The sequence below is a fragment of the Macadamia integrifolia genome, unplaced genomic scaffold (genome assembly GCF_013358625.1).
Source record: "Macadamia integrifolia cultivar HAES 741 unplaced genomic scaffold, SCU_Mint_v3 scaffold3098, whole genome shotgun sequence".
NCBI lineage: Eukaryota > Viridiplantae > Streptophyta > Magnoliopsida > Proteales > Proteaceae > Macadamia > Macadamia integrifolia.
In genome coordinates this window covers 13,379-31,164 of record NW_024869203.1, presented here as the reverse complement: position 1 = coordinate 31,164, position 17,786 = coordinate 13,379, and the positions used below count along the sequence as shown (strand labels likewise).

General features: G+C 36.1%; 1 non-coding gene and 2 pseudogenes across 1 annotated transcript; 2 read left to right on the top strand and 1 right to left on the bottom strand.

Annotated features, from left to right (window-relative positions):
• Window positions 1-3,501: 3,501 nt before the first annotated feature.
• LOC122067739 lies at window positions 3,502-5,357 on the top strand (annotated as a pseudogene).
• Window positions 5,358-10,043: 4,686 nt separating this feature from the next.
• Window positions 10,044-11,266, top strand: LOC122067740 (annotated as a pseudogene).
• A 5,940-nt stretch (window positions 11,267-17,206) lies between these two features.
• On the bottom strand, window positions 17,207-17,313 carry LOC122067741. The gene has a single exon (XR_006136859.1). It is a non-coding gene; the product is annotated as a small nucleolar RNA R71 (small nucleolar RNA).
• Between the last annotated feature and the right edge of the window lie 473 nt (window positions 17,314-17,786).

Sequence of the window (17,786 nt, the reverse complement as noted above, 5' to 3'; positions counted from 1 at the left end):
AGAGAGAGAAAGCAAAGAGTATAGAGGTAATAGAACAATTAGAATGAATGTCTAATGTCTTCTTTTTATAGGAGATATGCCACTTGGAAATATCTGTCTAAAGGAGCCCAATAGATATGTTTCTCAAAGAGAGAGACACATAAAAACTGGTCGCTTTAACCATTGTCTGTTGTAGACCTTGCAATATCCTTCTGACTTTCAGTGCCAACACATTTCTTGAAATACCATAAGTATAGCACCTAAATTTGTGATTATTTTTTATCATAAAAATATAGAAAATAACTAAATAACGCTAAATTTCAGATAGAGGAAGGGAAAACAAAAACAAGGATTATTATTGATTTCTTCAAATAAGAGGAGAAATATTCTATTTCCGCTATTTGGAACTCGAGACCATGAATTTCTTTACATTATCGATGGATCAAAATACTTTTCTCCTAATTTTAATCTAGGGAAAAAAAAAAGGCAATGTGGCCCTAAACCGGCACATAGGTTTTTTTTTTTTTGGGGGGGGGAGGGGGGGATCACCCCATCCTTCATGAAAGGTGGAAATCCCACCCCCTATGGATGTTTCTACTAGTACTCCTTGTGGCCCATGTGCTCATGTAGGAGCCATGTTTCCCATTTATTTTTGTAGTGCCAAAGCACTCTATCAGTTTAACTCAAATGCACAAGCCAATGAATGCACAGGCAACCGATATGGTTCTTATTTAATTTTGGGCAAAGGTTTTGTGCACGGCCATGTCCATAAGGGTGTCAATCGGTTCGGTTCTAGTTATTCAATTCGGTTTCTATTCAGTTTCAAATGGTGATAAGGTGGACAAGAATCGAACCAAAAACCAACTCAGTTTTGTATTTAGATACTCAAACCGATTCAATTCAGCTCGATTCGGTTTCGGTTTCAATTCGGTTATGATATGTAGTTTTAATTCAGTTTTGTATGTCAGTTTTAATTCGATTATGAAAACGGTTCCACTTTTGGAACATGACTGTGATGGACCAAAGGCCATAATGGGCTCAAGTTATGGGCCTTATGATCATTGCTAACTCAAAAATTGTCTTAGCATGTAAATATGTGATAATAAATTGTAAAATACACTTATCACCTAAAAGGTCTCTCTTAACAATACTAAGATTTTTTTCATTTGTTTGGTTTCGGTTGCAATTCGGTTCGATTTCGGTTTGACCGATGGTTATTACATTGTAAATCAAAATCGAGCTGAACCGAACCAAGGTCCATACTCACATACTCAAACCGAATTTGAACCGAATTAATTCGATTCGGTTAGGTCCGGTTAATTCGACTCGGTTTCACATTTGGTATTCAGTTTTGGTTTGAAATTGACACCCAGTCTCTCATAAGACAACGAGTGCCTCTATTGAAATACCAAAAAGGCCCTCTCATTTTACAAATAGTGTATGGTAGGGGTGTCAATTGGATGGTTCGGTTCGGTTTTGGTTGGGATGAATCGATTTCGGTCTAGGAATGAGGGAGACCAAAACCAATCCGTTAAGGAACTTCGGTTTTCGATCGGTTTCAGTTTCGGTTTATTTTGGTTTTTCATTATCGGGTTAATACTGGTTTAGATCGGTTTATTATTGGGCTTAAACCATAATGAATCTTAAGTTCATAACTTATAGTGGCAAGATTTGACAAAAAAAAATACTTTAAATTTATGATTAAATCATGGTTTAATCATTGTAAGGGAAAGATGACTAATATTGAAATCAATGGATGACAAATTACTAAGAAGATAACTAATATTAAATCACAAAATGAACCCTATTATCCAGTCATTCATTTAACTATCCAATTAGTCTTCTATATTGAACAAAGAAATCAATGGAAGCATTATCACAATTTACAAACCAATTTCTCTATTCATAACCTAATATTTAATGATTTGTAACAATTCCCCTTGCAATAAAAATTTTTCTCACTCATATTATAAAAAATGGATGGTCAATTCACCAATTTATAATCACATAATCATTTATTTTTTTATCGGTTTCATTTGGTTTGATTTCGGTTTGGACCGGTTTTCAGCGGGTCCCAACATACTTCAGTCCAAAACCAATCCAATAAGGATCGGTTTGGTTTGGTTCGGGTTTTTATTGGTTGGTTTCGATCGGTTTTATCAGTTCGGGCTAGGTTTTGACGAGGCCAGATCAGGTCCTCGTACGAGAACCTGATCTTGGATTCTTGTACGCTTAAAAAGTGGACACGTGTATTCCACTAAAAACTATTACCTAGATTATCTAGAGTTTTGTTGCCTCCCTTTATCTCTCTTCATATTTAAATGCTATACCATCTTATCTCTCTTTTAACTTAAATACTATTTTATATAACTTTTTCTATTATTATTTTTTTAGTTTAATTAACCGATTCAAACAATAATAATACAAAACTATCTCTCTTTCTCTTCCAATTATCCAATGCTATTCGATACAACACCAATATTGATCTAATACGATATTAACCAGATTCAATCCAATCCACTCCACATGTTATCAATGTACCATATCTCTAAATCGCCATCATGCTTACATATAATATTTTGGATTTATACTAAAACCTTGTAGGGACTTGTGAACCCTCGAATGGTGGGTGAACGGTGGGTGAACCGTCCTCTATGAATGAACAAAACTTTATTATGAATCTTTTATTATTTTTTAGTTTTTATTGATATCCCATTAGTATCTATTGAGATGCTTGAGATCAATATCTAAAGCTAGTTTGTAGGACTAAAAAAATATTAAATTATAATTAAAATGAAAAGAAATAAAAAAAAAAATTCATAAACCATGAGGAGAGAGTGTGGTTCCTTGAGTGGAAGAGATAATGGAGAGAGAAAATAGGAAGAGAGAGAACATAAGAAAAAAGGTAGTCATCTAAAAATTTATGAGAGAGAATAAATGTATTACACATGTTCACTTTTGAAGCTTACAAGAATCCAAGATCAGGTTCTCATACGAGTACCTAATTTGGAACCCTAGTATGGAGGTATAATGGTATATTTGCAGAGAAAATTTCACTTCCCATTGCATCTACCCTGCTGCCCACACCGCAGATTCAAAGTTAAGCCGTACAACGTCTCCTTCATTCCTTCCTCTCAAAATATGCTTAACGTACATAGCTTCTTTTACAGAAAGAGAACCGAGTATTGGGGCCTGAATTACACAAAATTCTATGCCCACTGTGAAGCGTGAACTTCTTTGTCTCTCTTCCTTGTCCATTACTTTCCGGCCATATTGACCTTCAATTCCTAAAAATCTCTGGAATCAGTTTGGTGCAATCCTACTAGCTTCTAGGAACCTCAATTAGTATTATAAAAAATTATAGTAATTATGATATTCATACTCCTTTAGAACAGGCTATTTAAGAAGGCTCCTCGCCTACCCAACTTTTCCTCCCCTGCAACCACCATTGAAGCAACAAAGGAATATCCCACAAATCTAAGCCGCTGCATTACCCACCTCTAATACTATGCCTTCAACAAGATCCTCACAAAAGGAAAAGAAATCCATTCATGTTTGGTTGTCACCGGTTTGCTGTGCTTCCCCTTCTCCATCACTAGCTTGATCAATATGTACTCCAAATGCAATCAACTGGGTGATGCCCTTTCCATCTTTAATAGAGCCCATGATCGAAATATCTTTGCTTGGAACGCCATCATTACTGGGTTGATCACTAATGGTCTGTCTCGTGGTGCATTTGAATTTTACTAGAGAATGAAGCTGGAAGGTGTAGCCCCTAACAAGTACACGTTTCCTTATCTCATCAAGGCTTGTTCTGAACTCTCGGAGGTTCTTGAAGTAAAGAAGATTCATTCTGGGCTATTTAAAATTGGTCTGGAATGTATTGACTTTGTTTTCAGTGCACTGATAAATTTCTGTCTAAAATTTAACTTTGTTCAAGAAGCATAGAAACTGTTCGAAGAATTGTTTGACAGAGATATTGTTTTGTGGAATGCGATGATAATTGGGTATGCTCAAATAGGGGAGGTTAAATTGGCTTTGCAAGTTTTTGAGAGAATGGGGAAAGAAGGGGTTGTCCACAGTAACTTCACACTCACTGGGATCTTATCGGTCTTTGCCATGATTGGTGATCTTAACGGTGGGAGAGTTGTTCATGGATATGCAGTGAAAATTGGTTGTCAATAAGAGATTGTAGTGATTAACTCATTGATTGACATGTATGGAAAATGCAAGTGTATTTCATAAGCAATTATAGTTTTTGAGATGATGCTAGAAAGGGATGTTTTCTCATGGAACTTAATTATTTCGGTTCATGAGCAGTGTGGTGATCATGATAAGACCCTCAGGCTTTTTGAGAGTATGCAAAAAGCTGGGGTTTTGTTAGATACTGTCACAATTGCTGCTGTCCTCCTGCATGCTCTAATTTGGTTGCATTGATGCATGGCTGGGAGATTCATGGGTACATGATTGTTAATGGGTTGAGGAAAGATGACTATGGCAGGGACATTTCTGACATGTACGTGGACAATGTGGTCCTGGACATGTATGTGAAATGTGGGAGCCTGAGGGATGCATGCTTGTTTTTTGACAAGACGAGAAAGAGGGATGTCACGTCATGGAACATTATCATCATGGGTTATGGACTGCATGGGTTGAGTGATGAAGCCTTAAATGTGTTCCTGCGTATAAATGAGTCCAATGCAAGGCTAGATGAAGTCACCTTCATTAGTGTCCTATCTGCTTGCAATCACGTAGGCCTAGTAGACTGAGGACCCAATATCCTTGCTCACATGGAGGAGGATCGTGGTGTGGTTCCCACTATTGAGTACTATGCCTATGTGGTTGATATGCTGGGTCAAGCTGGGCGGCTTGATGAAGCTTACGAGTTGGCTTTGGAGATGCCAATTGAACCTACCCAGTAGTTTGGAGGGCATTCCTAGCTTCATGTCGGTTCCATGGCAACACAAAATTTGCTGAGTTTGCATTGCAGCGATTGTTAGAGCTGGAGCCAGAGCATTGTGGGAGCTATGTGTTGATGTCCAACATCTATGGACCTGTAGGCCGATATGAGGAAGTATCAAACATCAGGCACACAATGAGTGAAAAAAATATTAGGAAGACACCAGGATGCAGTTGGGTTGAGCTGAAGAGTGGTGTGCATATGTTTGTTACAGCAGATTGAACCCATACTGAATGTGATTGTATTTATGAGGAATTGGATGGATTGTATGGGCATCTACGTGAGTATGGATATGTACCAGATGCTAGGCATATGTAAACGTAATTGTAAATCATTTTCATTCTTTAAAGGCCAAGGGAAGAAAGGGGCTCTTCATTCTGATAAGGCCTATGCTTTGTGTTAAAACCATAAAGCAACATCACCACATCCAATGAAGATGCAGTGTCTTCTTGCCCTGCCGACTCTAGAATCAGTCTGATTCAGTTATACCATTTACTATGGACCTCGATTATAAGATGAGGATTATGATGGTGATTCTTTGTACTCACGTCGAAAGTTTAAAAGAAATTTCTCATCATCGCCATCAGCTTCTTTTCTAAGATTTTTGTACCCCATTTTAACTGTAAAAAATAACAAAAGTTTTGGATAATTAATATCAGAATCTTCTAATTGAGATGGTATTTTGTTTAAATCTTATTTATTTATTAATTTATGTTTTGATATTTTCTTACTTCAGATAAATTGTAGAAAAAAAAAAAAGAACAACAAAGAGGGAGTGTGGACTGGGTAGATATCTATTATTGAATCCAACACCTTTAGCTGATCTAGGTAGTTGTTTTTGTGAGTTTAAGGGGGTTGAGATACACCACAAGATATTTAAGGCATAAGAATAAACTGAGGTCTCATTATAGAAACGGGCATTTTAATTTTCCCAACCAAATAAAAGGATCGCTCTTTCCATTATTTTCTAGAACAGTTTGGAGTCCCTGTGTTCTAGTGGGATCGAGTCAGCAAGCCCTTGGATTTGTCACTGGTTCAAAAGTTCTACTTTTGATCGGACTGCCTTTAAGATGGCATCCATGGTGAGTTATTATGGAAATTTAATCATGGGTAGTACATTAAACTAATAACCTGTCATTAAAGCAGAGTCCCTCCACTGAAGCCAATTCCCAACTGTGTGAACATAGCATATGGTATAAGATTTGTTCTATCTTCTGCATATTGTGTTTACGTTCTCAAAGTTTTAAATCTTTTCTTCATCTTGATTTTCAGATTGATAACATTTGAAATGCTATTATTTACTCTAAATTGTAAAAAAGGATATACAATTAGTGCATTTTTCAAGGTTGACCTTGAATGGTAATCATATCCCACCACACATTCACTATGCATACATGGATATAATGTCAGGCTGATCATTCTTATGGCCTTATATATGGATAGCAAACTTTGTTATCTAAATGATAATGATTCCTGGTGTGATACATTGCATTTTTTCTGATAGATTGGGTGTTATTATGAATTTCACATCTATCTATTGAATTTAAAGCTAGCTAGTAAATTTTGAAAATTTATAATCTGTACTGATGAACTCAAGTACGGAGGCCATCGGATACACCAGTAAGAAGGAGTGATCTAATCTAGATAGAATGATCTAAAAGAGCTAGTGGTAGGCAAAAAATGACCATAGGAGAAGTAGTGAAGAAAGGCATATGAGAAGTAGTGAGGAAAGACATGCACAGATTAGGCCTTGTCCCAATTATGGCCTCGAATAGAGTAGATTAGAGGGCCAGGATATAGGTAGCAGACCCATCGAACTGTGGTCTACTTCGTTACTATTTTTGTCATCTGTTTCCTTTCGCTTTTACTTTTCTTTTTCCATATCTTTATTTGGATCCATGTAATCGACCCCATTAAGTTGGAATAAGGCTTTATTGTTGTTGTTTTACTTATGAACTCAAGTCGTCTCTTGCATTTTTTTTTTTTTTTTTCTGAAATCTTTCCACAGTTTTTTACAAATGGGATCCCAGGCACTCAGCTGGTTCTATTGTAGCAGTTAATAAACTTCGAAGCTCTTGAGAATGCTTCAGCTTTCATCATTGTTGCTCCAGTCATTTTGGCCCAAATATTCTACCTAAATTCATTAAAGGAAATCAAATGATGTGAGAATCAACAAGTTTGGTGATGGCTACTACAATTTTATGTCAGAGGTCAACATATTTGAATGGGAAAGACTTTATCAAAGTTCTGTATGTTTATTGCATAGAAAATAATGTGGTGCAGAAGGGGATGGTTGATATGATTAGTTCTCAGTGTGAAAAAGCCTTGACAACAATTCCAAATTCAGCCTTTGCCTTTGTATTTGTTGAGTGGTACTCAACTTGGCCAGTTCAATCTATTATTTGGGTTTATCAACTTTAGCATGCTCTATATTGGTTGAAGTTCATAGGTTTTTTTGCATGAGAACCTGATGTAGTCTCCCAGTTTAAATGACTCAAATGAGTTGCAGTTTGATGAATTTAGCAGAAGAGTGTGAAACCAGTCAATAAAATATATCAAATGTTCTCTGACTTCTTCTGAAGACATAATTGTAAGGCATTCGCAACTGAATCTGTGACAATTTATCTTGTAGAGAACCAAAGAAGTAATCTTCTCCTTCATTTCTTTCTAGTGAGGAATCCTATCTTCACCAGATAATTTAGTTCACTAGTTTGATTTTGCAGGATAGGGAGGTAATTAGGTGTAGCTGCCATTCAGAATGTATGGTATAATGCAGGGCAAGTTCTGTTATAAATGGTAATACAAAGGTAAATTATCTTGGCCTTTCTTAACAGTAAGTTCTGTGATGTCTAGTACCATTAGGTGCTGCTTGTATCGATAGTTGAAAATGATGCAATTATCAACAATTCAGCCATTACAAAACGAGGATTGGAAAATATCTCATATGTAGTACATGATAAATATTAATACCTTTAGTGTCTATTTAGAAGTGAGAATGTCTTAATGGTTCTTAAATTACAAATTGAGCAATATTGAATATCAAAATGTCTAGCAGTGCCTTCACCTGCCCATATACACATTGCATGCTGGTGCAACTTTCTGGACTTTCAATTAGCAAATGTTGGCCTCTTCTAAATGAGTTGTAATTGACTGGAATGATAAATTAGTAAATAAGATGAAGTAACAGTCTCATTCTTTGGAGGCTGGAGTGATCAATTGGTAAAATGATGTGCTAAAATCTCTTTTGGAGATGTGACTGATGCAATGAAGAACTTTTATCAACCTCTCCAGTGCTCCAATCCATTATGCATCTCTCGTTAAACAATAAATTGCGTATGGAATGATTGAATTTGAAATATGATTCCAAATTGACAATTGGAAGCTTGATGTAGGATTGGCTCTGACCTTTTAAGATTTGTTAATTTTTCTCCCAGCTATTCCCATACAATGCTCATCATCATCGGTGATAGTGATCAACTTGTACCTGCCTGGAATGCTGAAAAGTTGTAACAAGAACTAGTGATTCCTGGATCCTACCTTGGAAGTAATCAACAACTGCAGTCATTTACCTCATGAAGAAGTGTGGAGGAATTTATTTTCAACTATCAAGAATTCCTACCAAGAGTTTTTGGTGCAGCTTCTACAAGCAGCATATTGAAGCAAGCACAACATAATTAGGCTCTTAACAATAACTGCCTAGCGTAGTTAGTGAGCAATGGCACGCAAAAAGTCCATGCTCACTAGGAGGTCTCATGTTCTAGTCTCCTGGCTATTATCTACTTCCCCTTCCTACCTGTCAAAAAAAATAAAAAAGAACTTTTGTTCCGTAGAATATCTATATGTTGACTTCAAGCTGCACGGATAGAGTGAGTAACAATAGTATTTATCTCCAGTTTAAGCAAGCATTATTCTTAGAAGTATATCCAATATAACCATTGCAGTAACACTTGTTGTAGCTTTGACTTACAAACTCTTGTAGCGGCAACATAGATAGTAATTGGGGGCATTAGACACAAATAAATGAGTTCATCTGTGGAGAGCTGGAGCACAACTTGATTGATTAATTTATCCGTTACTCAGAAAATTTATGTGCAGAATAAATGCATTGTCAAAGTCCATAATTATCTAATGTTAATGTTGCAATGAGAGCACCATTTAGTTGACCTACTCTTGAACTCTTTTATGTGACCAGAATGTTGTAACCAAACATGAAATGGAAAAGCACATCGGGATACCCAGATGTATCAAATTCGAACATCTTCTCATTAGTTATTATGAAATGTTAGAAGGAGGATCAGTTGATATAGTAATGCTGTCATCTTGTATATAGCCTGTTGGGAAATCAAATCTTGACATTAATACTGTGTTTGCTATTCGATATGCATTCCAAGAAATCATAACAAGTGCAGCCATAGTCTTTCACCCATAATCTTAAACATCTAGAGCCACTATTTATTTAACATAGATTTATCATCTCTTCTCAACCTTTGGCCTGGGCCTGAGTTGCAGGGTCAGAGAAAACAGATATTCTGACTTGTGACCATAAGGTTCTTCTTCTCCTTTTTATAAAGTTGAAAATGGAAGGAAAAAAGAACCAAATAAAGAGTAGCTACTTTTACATAATCAAGGGCCTGTCCTACCTTGTGCAAGTATTGATTGCATGGACCTTGGTTTTGTCCAATTGTTTGCCCTGAGACTTGTGGGGATCTTAAGGGGAGTATGACCTATTGTTTGATCCAGCATCATCAGTGGTCATTCCACTGGTTCTCAAAGTACTAGCTAGTTTGGAACTTGAGTTCACAACATTTAAACCTCTAGTTTCAATATGTGGCGTTTTCCCAGGTCTTCGTCTTAGAATTAAATTTTGAATATCTTATAGAATGAATTCTCAAAGCATGAAAAACCTTTTTTTGCCATCATGTGCCACGAGTGAGGAAAGTTGTAGACCATTTATTTGGGGTAAAGCTAAGTCACCATTTGATAACGTTCCATTTCTGCATTTCTTATTCCTAGAAACAGAGTAACAACATAAAAAGTGTTTGATAAAGTTGTTCTGTTTTACTCATTTTTAGAAACATAAATCAAAATTTAAGCCTATTTACAAATGGGGAAAGAAGAGGTTGTCCACAGTAAATTCACACTCACTGGGATCTTATCAGTCTTTGCCATGATTGGTGATCTTAAAAATTGAAGAGCTGTTCATGGATATGCAGTGAAAATTGGCTATGAATCAGAGATTGTAGTGGCTACCTCATTGATTGACATGTATGGAAAATGCAAGTGCATTTGAAAAGCACTTATAGTTTTTGAGATGATGCTAGAGAAGGATGTTTTCTCATGGAACTCAACCATTTCAGTTCATGAGCAGTTTGGTGATCATGATAAGACCCTCAGGCTTTTTGAGAGGATGCAAAGGGCTGGGGTTCGGTCAGAAACTGTCACAATTGCTGTTGTCCTTCCTGCGTGCTCTAATTTGGCTACTTTGATGCATGATCGGGAGATTCATAGGTACATGATTGTTAATGGGTTGAGGAAAGATGACTATGACGAGGATATTGTTGACGTGTACGTGGACAATGTAGTCCGGGACATGTATATGAAATGTGGGAGCTTGAGGGATGCTTGCATGTTCTTGACAAGATGGGGAAGAGGGATGTCGTGTCATAGAACATTATTATTATGGGTTATGGACTGCATGGGTTGGGTGATGAAGCCTTAAATGTGTTCCTACATATGAGTGAGTCCAGTGCAAGGCCAGATGAAGTCACCTTCATTGGTGTCCTATCTGCATGCAGTCACATAGGCCTAGTAGACCGAGGATGTAATATCCTTGCTCACATGGAGGAGGATCATGGCATGATTCCCACAGTTGAGCACTATGCCTGTGTGGCTGACATGCTGGGTCGAGCTAGTGGCTTAATGAAACTTACAAGTTGGCTCTAGAGATGCCAATTGATCCAACCCAGTAGTTTGAAGGGCATTCCTAGCTTCATGTCGGTTCCATGGCATCACAAAACTGGCTGAGTTTGAGTTGTAGTGATTGTTAGAGCTGGAGCCAGAGCATTGTGGGAGCTATGTGTTGATGTCCAACATCTATGGAACCATAGGCCGGTATGAGGAGGTATTAGACATCAGGCACACAATGAGAGAAAAAAAAATATTAGGATGACACAAGGATGCAGCTGGGTTGAGCTGAAGAGTGGTGTGCATGTGTTTGTTATAGTAGATCGAACCCATACTGAATGTGATTATATTTATGAGGAATTGGATGCATTGTATGGGCATCTACATGAGTATGGATTTGTACCAGATGCTAGGCATATGTAAACATAACTGTAAACCATTTTCATTCTTCAAAGGCAAAGTGAAGAAAGAGGCTCTTCATTTTGATAAGGCCTATGCTTTCGGTTAAAACCATAAAGCACCACACCACCACATCCAATGAAGATGCAGTGTCTTCTTGCCCTGCATGGGATTCAATCTTAGAGAGCTTGGAAAAGTATACTATAGCAGGTCTTTTTTTTTTGGATCAGATTTTGTAAAATTCATCTGCATCTTGTTAATTGGAGAACTACTCCTAGTAGCAATAGGAAATAACAAAATAGGGATCAAAGCTAACTTCTAATTCTAATATACTAACAAACTAGAGTTAGAATAGGAAACCCCAAGGGGAGTCGCGGTCTTCTCACACAACACTTCTAATAGTACTATTCACCATATTAGTATATTAAATTACCAGTTTTCTGCTTACAACTCTAGAATCAGTTTGATTCAGCTATACCATTTACTATGGACCTCGATTTATAAGATGAAGATTATGACCCTGACTCTTTGTAGTCATGAAGAAAGTTTAAAGGAAAATTCTCATCATCGCCATCAGCTTCTTTTCTAAGATTTCTGTACCCCCTTTTGACCGCAAAAAATAATACAAGTTTTGGACAAGTAATATCAAAATCTTCCAATTGAGATGGTAATTTGTTTAAATATTTTTTTTTTTAGTTTTTTTTTTATATTTTCTTACTTCAGATAAATTATAGAAAACAGAAAAGGAACAACAAAGAGGGAGTGTGGATGGGGTAGATATCTATCATTGAATCCAACACCTTTAGCTGATCCAGGTAGTTGTTTTTGTGAGTTTAAGGGGGTTGAGATACACCACAAGATATTTAACGCATAAGAATAAACTAAGCTCTCATTACAAGAACGAGCATCTTAATTTTTCCAGCCAAATAAAAGGATCACCCTTCCGATTATTTTATAGAACAGTTTGGGGTCCATGTGTTCTCGTGGGATCAATTCAACGAGCCCTTGGAATCTGTCACTGGCTTAAAAGTTCTACTTTTGACTAGACTGCCTTTAAGATGACATCCAAGGTGAGTTATTATAGACATTTAATCATAGGTAGTACATTGAACTTACAACCTGTCATAAAAGCAGAGTCCCTCCATTAAAGCCAATTCCCAGTTGTGTGAACATAGCATATGGTATAAGATTTGTTCTATCTTTTGCTTATTGTATTTATGTTCTCAAAGTTGTACATCTTTTTCTTCATCTTGATTTTCAGATTGATAACATTTGAAATGCTACATATTTAATCTAAATTGTACAAAAAGGACATACAACTAGTGCCTTTCATGGTCAACTATTGAATGGTGATCCTATCCCACCACACATTCACTGTGCATACATGAATATAATGTTGGGCTGATCATTCTTTTGACCTTACAGATGGATATGTAAACTTTGTTATCTAAATGATATTAATTCTTATTTTGATAGATTGAATTCCACATCTATCTTTCGAATTTAAAGCTAGCTAGTGACTTTTGAAGATTTCTAATCTGTACAGGTGAACTCAAGTACGGAGGCCATCGGATGCACCAGTAAGAAGAAGTGATCAAATCCAGATAGAAGGATCTAAAAGAGCTAACGGTAGGCCAAAAATGACCATAGGAGAAGTAGTGAGAAAAAACATATACAAATTAGGCCTTGTCCCAAGTACGACCTCGAATAGAGTGGATTGGACGGCCAAGATCCAGGTAGTAGACCCATCTAACTGTGGTCTACTTCGTTACTGTTTGTGTCATCTGTTTCCTTTCACTTTTACTTTTTTTTTTCCATATTTTTGGTTGGATCCATGTAGCCGACCACATTAAGTTGGGATAAGGCTTTGTTGTTGTTGTTGAATAGATGAACTCAAGTCCTCTATTGCAATGTGTGTGTGTGTGTGTCTTTTTTTTTTTTGGCTGAAATCTTTCCATAATTTTTTACAAATGGGATCCCAGGCACTTTGCTGGTTCTCTTGTAGCCGTTAATATACTTCGAAGTTCCTGAGCATACTTTTGCTTTGTTCCTTATTGCTCTAGCCATTCTGGCCCAAATATTCTACCTAAATTCATTAAAGGAAATCAAATGGTGTGAGAATCAACAAGTTTGGTGATGGCTACTACAATTTTATGTCAGAGGTCAACATGTCTGAATTGGGAAGACTTTATCAAAGTTCTGTATGTTCATTGCATAGAAAATAATGTGAGGTAGAAGGGGATGGTTGATATGATTGGTTCTCAGTGTGAAAAAGCCTTGACAACAATTCTAAATTCAGCCTTTGCCTATGTATATATTGAGTGATACTCAACTTGGCCAGTTCAATCTATTATTTGGGTCTATCAACTTTAGCATGCTCTATGTTGGTTGAAGTTCATAGGTTTTTTGCATGAGAAACTTGTAAGTTTCCCAGTTTAAATGACTCAAATGAGTTGCAGTTTGATGAATTTGGCAGAAGAGTGTGAAACCAATCAATAAAATATATCAAATGTTCTCTAGATTCTTCTGAAGACATAATTGTAGGACATTTTCAACTGAATCTATGACAATTTTTTTGCTAGAGAACCAGAGAAGTAATCTTCTCCTTTTCATTTTAGTGAGGATTCCTATCTTCACCAGATAATTTAGTTCACTAGTTTGATTTTACAGGATAGGGAGGTAAATTGGGTGTAGCTGCCATTCAGAATGTTTGGTATGATGTAGGTCAAGTTCTGTTATAAATGGTAATACAAAGGTAAATTATCTTGGCCTTTCTTAATAGTAAGTTCTGTGATGTCTAGTACCATTAGGTGCTGCTTGTATCGATTGTTGAAAATGAAGCAATTATCAACAATTCTGTCATTACAAAATGAGGTTTGGGAAAGATCTCATATGTAGTACATGATAAATATTAATATCTTTAGTGTCTATTTAGAAGTGAGAATGTCTTAATGGTTCTTAAATTTCAAATTGAGCAATATTGAATATCAAAATGTCTAGCAGTGCCTTCACCGGCCCATATGCACATTACATGCTGGTGCAACTTTCTGGACTTTCAATTAGCAAGCTACATGTTGGCCTCTTCTAAATGAGTTGTAATTGACTGGAATGATAAATTAGTAAATAAGATGAAGTAACAATCTCATTCTTTGGAGGTTGGAGTGATCAATTGGTAAAATGATGTGCTAAAATCTCTTTTGGAGATGTGACTGATGCAATGAAGAACTTTTATCAACCTCTCCAGTGCTCAAATCCATTATGCATCTCTCGTTGAACAATAAACAACGTATGAAGATTGAATTTGAAATATGATTCCAAATTGATAATTGAAAGCTTGATGTAGGATTGGTTTTGACCTTTTAAGATTTGTTAATTTTTCTCCCAGCTATTCCCATACAATGCTCATCATCATCGGTGATAGTGATCAACTTGTACCTGCCTAGAATGCTGAAAGGTTGTAATAAGAACTAGTGATTCCTGGATCCTACTGATGAGCACATTTATGTGTGAAATTCAGGGTAATAAAACATGCATTTTATATAACCTTGGGTTTTACTCTCTTTTTGCAGGTTTTGTATTTTAAAGGCTTTAAGCATTATCGGGCGTCATATCTCTCCAACAACAACTATCTAGTGTAGTTGGTGAGCTATGGTGTGCAAAATTCCCTTGCTCACCAGGAGGTCTCAAGTTTGAATCTCATGGTTGTTTTTTTTTGGAGAATTTTGTTGAAGATTTCTTATTTTTCACTCACTTAAAACACTAAGGGCGTGGAGGGGATTTTCACATCAAATTAGAAGCAAGAAAAATCGTGGCTTTCTCTCTCCCATGGAGAGAGAAGAAGAAGATAAAAATAAATAAAGAAAAAAAAAGAAAGAAAAGAAGCAAAAAAAAAAAATTATAGGAAATTTCTCCAAGTTTATTTCTCTCTTATCTCTCCTCCACCTTAGCACTTTTGGTCTCAAAAGATCTCAATACCAATTGTAGGTTTCTCCCTTTTAGGAAAGAGAAATTTGTTATCCTACCTCCCAATTCCCTATAAATACAACTCATTTAAGAGGAGGGGGGACACTTCATTCTTCTTCTAGGGTTTTTTTTTTAGTTGCTCTATCTCTATCTCTAGTTTTCTCTTTCTCTAGCTCTAGTTCTAGGTTTATGCTTTAAACACTTTTGTAAGTTCTTTTTATTCAATTAATGCAAGCACTTTTGTTTTTGATTCAGTCTTTTATTTTTATTGTATAAGTAATTTAAGTTGTAATTTTCAAGTTCTAGTTCTAGGCTTAGTTCTAGGTGACAAGAATAAACTATGATGCATGTCTTTCAAGTTCAATTTATTTTTTCTTCAGATTTGATTTCTCCAGTACTAAAAATTTCAGATTTGGTTTAATCTAGATCTGGTTTTTAGTACTAGTAGTATCTCAAATCGATCAAGTTTTCAGTTCAAGGGTTGGAGTTCAAGTAAGTAGGCTCCTTCAGTAGTCTTCTCTCCCCCCTCTCATTCCCTCTTTTGACTACCCTTTATTTTTTAATTTAGGATTTTAATTTCAGTCATTACATTATTGCTATCCCTTTCCCTTAAGGTTCATGGCTAGTGTATGTGTTGTCTTTACCCTTCTTAGCCATAGAACCATCAATTTATTGCTTTTATTTTAATTATCCCCCTTTCCCTAAAGTCAAGTAGAGTAACCCTTGTAAGAGTGACTCTTTGGTCAAGTGGGGAAGCTCATATTATGATACATCCCTTGGACTAAATAGAGAAACCTAATTGTGACTCTCTCTAGCTTTATCCCCTTTCATTCACTTTATTTTTATTTCAACATTTTTTTCCTTTATTGTTTTTTTTTTTAATTGCGTGAGTTGTTTATTTTCAGTTATTTATTTATTTAATTTTAATTACGTGGCTTGCATCTTTAAATTTTTAGATGACGAATGGTTAGGACATTATTTTAGATACATATGTTTAGGACAATAATTAGAATCAGATCACAACCATTAATCAGTTCATTTTCGCATTATTAAAAGAAAAAAAATAAAGTGGTTGCTCTCCCTGTATTCAACCCATAGCAACACTGATCCATACGCTTGCGGTTACATTTTAAATTCTCAATCACCTACCTTGACACCATTGCCGGGGAGACAGTTCCATGTTATTTTACACTTCTTTTGGTAAATCGGAGTGCTTTGTTTTGTTTTTCCTTTTCTTTTATTGAATTCCTGAGAAGAACAACTTACAATAATAATTGTATCGGTGGAGGTCGCCATACCTCATAGTATGATAAAGATAGGTTTCACCCGGTAGCAGTACCTCATGAATTGACCTGAGCAACCCCGGATCCCTACCAGTAAGCTCCCAAAATAAAAAAAAATAAAAAAAATAAAAAAAATCAAAATAAAAAAAATAAAAAAAATCATAAAAAAAAAAGTTTTGCTATCCATTCTTTTGTGCTTGTCTTACTCTAGTTGTGGGTAGTTTTTTGTTGCATGAGTGTAAGGTGGGTACGTAATACTAAGAATCGGTTAGAAAGAAGAGATCCAATAAGTAGTGACCCTATACGTTTGCTCTCTTTAAAACCTTTCAAAATGAGAGATCAACATCAAAACCCTTCACCTAAATTTCTGAAGGATAGGTTTTACCCTGCTATAACAGCCCAACCTTTCTGCATAGTTCTACCACAAGCTCAGGGCAATAATTTTGAACTCAAATCTCAATACATCACTATGTTGCCCCACTTCCATGGGTTGACCTCTGAGGATGCATACCTATTTCTAAGGGAATTTGAAGAGGTATGCGTTCTAATTAAGATCCAACAATTTTCTGATGATACGGTTAAGCTTAGGTTTATCACTTTTGCATTAAAATACCAACTTAAGAAGTGGTTGTATGGGTTACCCATAAATTCCATAACCTCATGGGAACAGTTCACAGTTATCTTCCTTAAGAAGTTTTTCCCAACTCACAAAACCAATAAGCTTAGAAGTGATATCTTTCAATTTAGGTAAAAGTCTAGTGAGTCATTTTCCAAACTTATGGAGAGATTCAAGGATTTACACCAAGAATGCCCTCACCATGGTCTAGACTTATGACATTTATGTCAAATAATTTATGAGGGTATTGATTACCCAACTAAACAAATAATAGAGTCTATGTGCCCTGAGGGATTCAAATCCTTTACAGATGAAGTATAGGCAAGAGAATTCTTACTTGACTTAGCTGACAAAAACCGTGAGTGGGAATCACCCCAAGAGAGTGAAAGAACCATAGGAGGAAAAAGATATTTTGTGGATGATATAGTAGCCAAGGAAGCCCATTTAGATAGCCTAATCAAGAGGATTGAGGCTATTGTTCCTAGAGAGCCATCATTAGTCAATTTGGTTATAATTTGTGCTTGGTGCCAGTCCCCTGGACATGTCATAAAAGAATGCCCCAACACCTCTGGGGGCACTTCTAATGATAGTGTTAATACCTTATACCAGAATAATCCATATAGTAACACTTACAATCCAAGATGGAGAAATCATCCAAATTTCTTTTAGAATCAAGGCAACC